At 45.1% G+C, this 9,010-nt stretch overlaps 1 long non-coding RNA gene across 1 annotated transcript; it reads right to left on the minus strand.

Moving 5' to 3' along the window:
• Positions 1–3,272: 3,272 nt before the first annotated feature.
• On the minus strand, positions 3,273–9,010 carry LOC119717574 (uncharacterized). Its single transcript, XR_005267360.2, has 3 exons — positions 8,048–9,010; positions 6,234–6,313; positions 3,273–5,034 (listed from the first exon to the last, which is right to left on the minus strand). It is a non-coding gene; the product is annotated as an uncharacterized lncRNA (long non-coding RNA).

A 9,010-nucleotide genomic window follows, 5' to 3' on the forward strand; every position in this document is an offset into this window, starting at 1 on the left:
AGACTGACCCGAAGTGGTGAGGCAGGTGTTTTATGTTTGTGTTATGCAGAGAGGGTGCTTTAATAGAGTCCCTGGAGCATTTAAAAAACAATATGCACAATTATTTCATGTTTATTAATGATAGGCCAATGCTAGCAGACCGAAGTTGTTTGTAGTAATCCTGACTCTGCACATGGCCTAAATATTTGAGTCTGAGCTCACAGAAAACCCTGGATTATGCAGGTGTTTCTATTTGTGCTCTCTTTGTGAAAGGTAAATACAGTCTACCCTGAAGTGGGAAGTTTGGTCTGTCATATAATTATGGCTGTAAATATTATCTGTAACTAAGGCAAACGAGTCAATGAGCTGTTCCATTGTCTTCTTTGGTACGGTGACTGGTCCGTGCCTGTAGGATGATGGCACAGCCAATGCCCTGTGGCTTGTGCTGCTTACTAAGGCTATGCAAAAATGATCTTTATCATTTACACCATGGAAAGTGTTCCTGCACTACACTGCTCGTGACAACAGGAAAACATTTCCCAGCAGAAGGCATCCAAATCTGGGGCAGGGCTTTGAAATGCTTCTCTTAATTATCTTACCTGATTATTGCTTTAACATGTGACAGATTGATATGTACCCTATGGTGCGCCTTAGAGCTGCACTTGTATCTAGAGTAAAGGAAAATTGCTTGTACACCAAAAGCACAATGCAATGACTAAAGCAGTAGTCTTAGTCTCAGTTTTATTCAAATTGCTTGAAGAATTCTAAGAAAAACACCTGGGTGATATTTTCAGAGGTGAAATATCTTTTGCTTGAAAATGCCATGTTGGGCTCATGTTGCAGAAGGAGAAAAAGGCTGGTGGTCTTACTGTGTACATGAGTGTTAGAGCTGAATGTGAGCAGGAGAAATAGAACAACCTTTTTCTTGTTTTGTCTGGTCTTTGTGTATTCTAGGGATTCACCTGAAAGGGAATCACCTTCCTAAGCAGTCTGTTCCCTTTCCAGGCAAAGGGAAACCTCTGGTACACAGAGCTGCTTGGAAAACTGCAGTCAAAGCCCTGCTATGTCAAGGGTTTGGAGGGAGTCACTTGTTGGGCTTGGACTGGATTTTAATGTCATACGGGAACGGTGCTTGAAGAATATGACAGGCCTCAAGAATCTAAAAGACAAACAGCTTAAAAGATTAAAAGTACTCCTGAGTGTGGTGTGTGGAAGCACTCAGTCTTGTGAAACACCTGCATTGTAGGTACCTGTGTCTGAGCTGCCACCTACTCTGCTTGCAGTCAAGTCATTGTGTTCTTCAAGTACAGTTAATCTCTCTAAAACGTCTGACTTGCAATGACGTTATTTATGCTTTTGAAGTGCTTATTTTTTCTACCTGGACTGTAGACAGATTCTGGCCCACATAGCTGCGGTCCTGAGATCTGTGGTTCAGGAGATGCGCTTCCACCCACCTTGTCCCTCCTCTTATGTGCCAAGCATGCTGACAGCCCGCTAATTTAAGTGCGCCGGATGTTTCAAAATATACCACTTTGCCACTGTAATTATAGCTTAACATAAAAATGAATATGCTTTGTTCCCTGTGTTTCTAGGTTACTGCTCAGCAGCTATGTTTCAGCTGGACACTTGAGCCTTAGAATGAAAATGTAAATTATCTCAAAATAAGTAACAGCTCCTTAGCAGGTGACATATTCTGCATATAAGGTTGCTTGGTTATTAGATGTTCATTGGCCTCTTTAATTGGCTTTTTTGTTTGTAGCCTGGCAGTGGAAATGTATCTGGAGCATGGGTACAAAGCAGGGGAGTCTGACGGACTGCTGCAGGAAGGGTGTGCTGCCCATGGAGCACGGGGATGGGGCAATTTGTGGGAGAAGCACAGTAATGAATGCTCAAGGCTAGCAGCATGCAGCAAGGAGGAAAAACTGGGTAGGAAGGGAAGATTCATAATGGAAAAAGCAATATGTTAGCCTGTCAAAGTTAGCTTATAAGGAGCGATGTTAAAATACAATGGCAAATACAGCTGCCACAGCGAGGTGTAAGATTTCTTGCTATGTATGGGAGTCTTCCATGCTACGCTGGAACGCTTTGAAAGGCTGCAAATGATAGTCTGGGTACTGTGTGTGTGCAGGGCTTCCCCTAGGTTGTAGCGGTGGGACTGATACCAGATGGAGGAGTACAGATATAAATATGTACTCATTTCGGGGATGCCTGGGACTTCAGAGTGGTTTGACAATCATACGGGATGAAGGCAATGAATCAGCACTAACATGTTAGTTTTACATTGATAAGTCTGCTGGCAGTATTGGAATTGATCCTGAATTTTTGTGATGTAAGATCAGACCTAAGAAGGGTTCGTGCTTGAAATTTGGGCTTCCATACTCTGTCAATTTGTATCACAAAGACTACATTATTCAGGCATGAGTTTTCACATTTAATATCATATTACATATGTCCCTTGATGAATAAAGGACTGTAATGTAATTGGGTTCAACCATCAGGTTAAACCCTCAAGAGAACAGAGTTCAAGCTGTTAATAAATTGCTGCAGAATTCCAGCATAAAATTGAAGGTTGGTAATTCCATCTGTTGTTTTAATAGAGATAGAGAATGATTACTTAAATATTTCAGAAAAGCTCAGCTGAGTAACAACCAGAGATGTAGTGGGATGTGATTATTTACAAGCCTCTGAGCTACCAACTCCCTGTGATGGCATGTTAAGACATAAAAATGACAAAAAATTGTTTAAAAAACATAATTTCATTTTTTTCTGTATACTTTCAAGCTTGCTCAGAAATTCAGTTTTTTTTTTTTTTTTTTTTTTTTTTTTTTTTTCTGTGACTGAGGAAAAAGTTACAATATTTATAGACCTTCAGCCTCACTAGGCACTGTTGCCACAACCTGGCAAGGCTCAGGCTTGAGCTGAGTGCCTTGTCTGAAGCATCTTGCTCAGAAGACGTGAAATTCAAGAGTTTCATTGGGTGATGTTGGAGTAGCTGGCAAGGGAATGAAGAAAATGTAACTGATGCTGGGCTGCTTTGAAACTGAGTGGTAGGAGCTGGCTGGAGAAGGGAGGAAAAAATGGGAGAGCAAGCAGAACTTGTGGAGCAGGTAAAAATACTGTTCATTAAAGACCTGGAAATTTCTATAATGCATTAAGGCATTCTCAGTTTTTAGTTTGTTCCGACAACGAACTTGTGCTCAGTTCAGTTCTTAGCGTGTAGAACTGCTTAGCTATGCAGTGCAGGAGCTATAGCTGCTGTGCATTGAGTGGGTGAGGGCTGCTGGAGACAGGTGATGTTCTCTTCCACAAGGCTTCCTCTGTAGGATGCCGTCAGCGGAGCGACGGGAGCACTGTGCCCCTTGATGCCCGTTAAGCTGCTGCTCTTGGTGGCAGCACCAGCTGTTCGGCTGCCTGGCCTGGAGACGAAGGGAATGTGGGCTGGGGTGGTCGAAAGCAGTTCTTACCTTCTTGGCCATAACTGCAGAGCCTCTGCTTGCTGCTGGATCAAAACTCAGGCAGGCAGCAGAGGATATTGCCCATCAAGCCTGAATGCTGCCTTCATTACGGAATATAAGCCTGCTTCCTAGGTGAGAGGGTGTCAGGATTTCTTTCAATTAAAATTGAATTCGTGTTTCTGTGCCAGGGTGTACAACATTTTTGCATAACAGAAGGCTTCTTTGTAGAAGTATATTCAAAGACTTAACAGTGTGAGGTTTAAAAATACATCGTATTGAATTTTTTAAAACCTCCACGTTTTTGTAACTGGGTCATCTATCCATTAACTCATACCCTTTATTGCAGAGATATTAATATAGATTTTTTCACAGCATTAATCTCCTGTAATATGAATCTTTTTGCTTCTAAAATAAAAACCATTAAGCATTTGTTGGCTTGTGCAAAAATACAATAATGTGATAGCCTGATTAGATGTTATTTCATCTGCTAATGGTGCACAGCGGCTAAGAAAGGCCTTAAATAAAATGGGAGAATTGCTCTATTAAATAACAATTAGTTTATCCCTCTGAATCTATCCTTAAATAGACCTCCCACTTCCTTGGCAGCACTTTTAGGGACAGATTAATGAAAGCTGGGGATGATTTGCATATGCAAATTACGTGTGCAATTATTTCTGTAGCCATGGCAGACATAGGTGACAATGCAACTTCCTTCAAGTTTTTGCCAGAATGTAGATGTGCCCTGTTGGATCTGGTGAGTTAATGCAGCTGCCTTCAGCTCCTCATATCTGGAGTGAATGAGGAAGGGTGGCAGAGGAGCTCTGGACTTTGGTCCATATGCAGGCTGCCCCCTTGGCTGGTCAACCTCTTGGTTCCTGTGTTCATTTTCTTCATCTATTCATGGAGCTGCCGCTACATGCAGCTCTACCTGAGCTACAGGAGGCTGCAGACATGGGCCTCAAAGAGCTGGAGCAAAGCTGCTGTCAGCCATGGCTGGGGAGGTGGGCAGGGGCTGTGGTGGCCTGAGGCTGGCCCTGCTCCTGCACATGCAGGGGGATGTCCTCCTGACCTGGGGCTGCACATCTGTAACAGCACTGAGCATCTTGAAGGGAAGCATCACAGCTTTTTTGTGGATCTGGAGCCGTGGTCTTAACGCAGGAGCTCAGAGAAGCATGGGGACAGCCTTTGTCTGTGGGGGCCCCGTCCTTGTGATGTTGGTGAATTTCTTCCCATCGCTTCTGGCTTTCTACAGAAAACAGCCCGTGTGTCTGTACGCATTGCCGTAGCTTCACAGGGCCCTTCGTGGGGGGCAGCGATGCCCAGAACCACCGCGTGTAGGCCCTCTGGTCTGCGGCAAGTTGGGTTTGCTTCAGTGGAGCTGCTCCGATTTATGCCTGAACAGAATTAGGCATAATCATTCTTGATTATTGGATGGTTTAATACCAGCAGGTTATATACGTGCTGGCAGGTACAAACTCGTGATTCTAAAAGTTGAGGAAAATTCAAGAGAAATTTTGTGGTCCTCTTCAGACTCCCTTGCCAATGTTTGTGTTATCATTCATGTGTCCCTGGCATGCTTTAAGGGACAGTTGCTTGAATCCTGTAAGAACAGGAACATTTTAAATGGCAAAGGACACATTAAAAATCTTTCATTTCATAATGGAATAATTTGTCGAAGATATATACGTAATGTAAAATGTATTTACCTGAATACATTGCTAGCTAATGGACAAAAGGTAAGATTTTTGTGTTCTGTGTAAGAAAGTATGCTGTTCTGATCCAACAATTTCTCTACTTTTTCCACAAAGAGAGGAAAATGGGGATTTCAGATAGCTTTCTTGTGCCCTTTTTGCCTTTCATCTCAGCACTGTGGTCCCGTGGATTGAGCAGGTCCATGAGCCACGCTGCTCTTCTAACTGAGGTGATTAAAAAAAAAAATCCTTGTAGAGTCATCCATGTGCCAGGAGCTGAAGGTTTGTGAAGGCTGTTCTTGTAAAAAGCCTTCAGGTTCTCCAGCACGGCGCAGTGTAAAGACGCCCAGCATCCAGCAAACAGCTTGGTCTAGGGTGCTGTAACTGCGGAAGGCCTCTAACAATACCTGTTACCTTTGTCATTACATTGTGTGGAGAAAACACCAGTGGGACGGTTTGTGGGATGAACCTCCTGTCTGCTGAGTTCCAGACTCCTTTTAAAGGCGCTGTCTGGTAGATCTGTGTGTCTACACACAGCACTAGCGAACAGGATCACGTATTGGGGGAGTTTGTGCTTATTTACAGCCTGTCTCAGTCCTCATCCCATAGACTCTCACAAGCCATTCTGTCATTGATCTCCGGGGTTTTGTGGAGCAGTTAGTCATCCAGAATTAACTTGCTCTGGCTGGCTTCACAGGCTGAGGTAATGGTACTCAGGTTTCCCCGGTCCCCACTAATGTGCTTGCAGGGAATCATTGCCACTGGTGGAAAAAGTGAATCAAAAAGTTAACCCCCTTCTCTGATTTATATATATATTTTTTTTGGTGGGCCTCTATGGATGTTTATTTTCTTCAGTAAACACAGGTGAGAGCCTGCACTGAACTTTAGAGCTGTAGTAGCTATTGGAAATTACTGAACGCTGCAAGGTTTGGAATATTTTGACTGGTAAATTCAGGACCTGCAGCTGGGTTTGCATTGGAAGCTTATCCCGGGAGTGATCAAAGGCAGGGGAACTTTTGCCGCTGTTTAAAAATAAATACATAAAAAATGGCCTAGGTGGTCTTTGACAAAGGTGATCAAGGAAAAGAGCACTTTCAGAAGCACACACCTGTTTCTTGAAGTGCTGAGCAGTTACCCATAGGTTGCGGTGGGTAAGTGCCTTGAAAAACCAACTGCTTTCATTGTCATCTGTAAGATGAAAATAACCTGGTGTCATCAGGTAGCTAGAAGCTTGGCAAAATCTGTTCAGTTCTGGAGCTGACAAACTCTCAAGCTTTTTGAAGTGATTAAGTTGATCTTAAGTTGGAAGATAAAGCTAAATATTAGAGGGCTGTGGTTGTTTTGGTCACAGGTAAATAAGGTTCAGACATCAGTATTCATGTAAAAGGTGATGTTCCCCTGCCATCTGGGATTAATAAGGGCTACAGTTCTGCAGTTTCATCAATCATTCTGTATGTCTATCCAGTATCGCTGGCTTTCAGCACTATTCACAAAGATAGAAGTCCTCTGTTTCCCTTGAAATACAGACTTGGGAGTGTAGAGGGCTCCCTGTTTTGGTTAGCACCTCGTCTGAATGGGGGGTGGACAGGGAACCTCTCCCTTTCTCCCCTGTCCCATGGAAAGGGCAGACCAGCCTCCTGCCCTGTTATCCTGCCTGCCAGTGGTCCATCTGTGAAGCCAGGAACAATATTTTGCTAAAACTCCACTTGGGTGAGTTGAAGATCAACTATTTGACAAAGTTTAGTACTTGCTATATGTAAATGTAAAACTCGAGCACTACAATCCTCCCTGGACTATGGCTAAGCCCTTGAAAACTACAACAAATGTTATTGAAACAAGCAAGCCCAAAACAAAACTCAACATTTTAAGGCAAAACAAGCCCTGGGCAAAACTAAGTACAGCCTCAGCATCCATTATACATTACTGGATGCTCATTCTTATAGCTGCAGGTGATCTAGGTACTCCATAGCAACAACCTTGAAGCATTTTTATTAAGAACTGGACTATTAAAAATAGTGGTTGCAGGGACTCTTCAAAAAAAATCAGTGTTTGACAGACTACAAGAATTTTGGGAGCTAAATTTATCTTTGCAATCAGGTACTCCCCTAACTGATTTTTAGAGGGGATTTTTTTTTTTTTTTTTTTTTTTTAACCCCGAAGCCAGCTCCCAGCTGAGGGCCGGGACAGCGGGGTGTCCCACGGCGCTTCCCAGAGCAGCAGGAACAGGCTCGCTTCAGCAGGGGCAGCCGAAGCCTTGGCACGGGGGGAGCTGCCCAGCCTGCTGGTGTGCTCAGGGCATGGGTAAGGAAAACTAATTAGAACATAACAGAACTGAGAGCTTGTACAGAAATCCCATGTGAAATTAGCAGCCCTGTCGGTATTTTCCACTTTGGAAAACATTGCTACTTACATTGCTATTAACCCCCCCCAACATTTTATAGGGCCCTTTATGCTTATAATTGCAAGCTAGGTGGTATCGAGCACCTTTTTTCAGCCACCTGGGTGGAATGGCAGTGGGGGGTCAGTCCTGCAGCCGTGCTGGAGCCCGGCACAGCCTGATGTGACAGTCTGCTGGCACCCGGTGACAGCCAGGCACTGCCCCAGGGCAGCTCTGTGCTTCGGAGCTGCTCGGTCGCTCAGCCGGCGTGTCGGAAACCGACCGCGACGTTTCTGCACTGGAATGAAAATAAACGGAGAAGCTCCAAACCTGCCCATGAAAGAGTTATTTTCTGATTTGCGGCGTTACGCACAGAGTCTGTCCTCCTCCCTTTGGCCGGTGTGGGTTCCTCCCACAGCTGGGGCTGAGCCTGGCACGGCTCCATGTCCCCCCTGGCAGCGGTCAGGAGCACTCTGCCTTCCTTCCGAGTTCATCGGGACTCAGGAGATTAATTTGGAAGGTGATGCCAAAGCAAGGCAACATACCTTTGAGGCCAGAAGTGAGGTCCTGGTGCTGGGCTGCGAGATGGTCTCATCTGATGCTGATGTTGGTGAGGGAGGGAGACGTTTGCCTTCCCAAGAAAGCCGTAGCTCTGAAAGGGGTGGTTGTGCCAGTGTCCTTGCTGCCTGCTCGTGGGCAGCAGTGCTCCCGTGCACTGCTCAGGAAACCACAGCTCAGCGACTGTGCGATGAGAGCAGAGGTCTGGTAGGGCACTGGGGCGATGCGGCTGAACCTTGTCCTTGGAGCGAGCACACCGGGCAGGCTCCTGTCCCTGAAGGCTATTTCAGTAGAGCACAAAATAAGGTTTTCTTTAAGCAGGTCAGCTACTGGGTTGGACAAGCCATGATTTAAATCTTTTAAAAGAAACTACTAGCTACTGCCCCTTGCTGTTGAGCCTGCTGCTCTCAGCAGCAATGTTGAGCTCCGGTGGAAAACTCTCCTCGCTGGAGTGGCCCCTGGCCAGAGGCCTTCCTGCTCCTCCTCTGCCAGCCCTGCACACTGCCTGGCCAGCTGGGGGCTGGTTCAATTTAAAGAAGAAAAAAAGAACCTATTTTTTTTTTTTTTTCTAAGCTTCTTCCAGATGATTGTGTCCAGTCCCTAGCAGAAAGGTGTGATTTCCCCTTACCCCTGGAGGGTGATGCCCGACCAGACCACAGGTGCCAGAAGCAGGCAGGTGGGCAGCTTCCCTCCCCGTTGCCCTTCGGCTCTTCAGCAAAGCCTCAGGTATGGGATGGGGGGTGAGCAAAGCAAATCGTGATGTGTTGAGCTTTCTCCTGCCTCGGGATATGGATTGGCAGATAGAAAGGCTTTTGAAAATGTTGTTTCAATTTCCTCTGTGCTAAATTGAAAAGATTAGCTGGAGAATATACCAGGACTCATCAGAATCATTTGTTCTCCAAAGCGAGACAGGACTCCTTACCCACTCTGTGTAAGAGTGCTGGTCTGCA

This window comes from Anas platyrhynchos, chromosome 8 (genome assembly GCF_047663525.1).
Source record: "Anas platyrhynchos isolate ZD024472 breed Pekin duck chromosome 8, IASCAAS_PekinDuck_T2T, whole genome shotgun sequence".
NCBI lineage: Eukaryota > Metazoa > Chordata > Aves > Anseriformes > Anatidae > Anas > Anas platyrhynchos.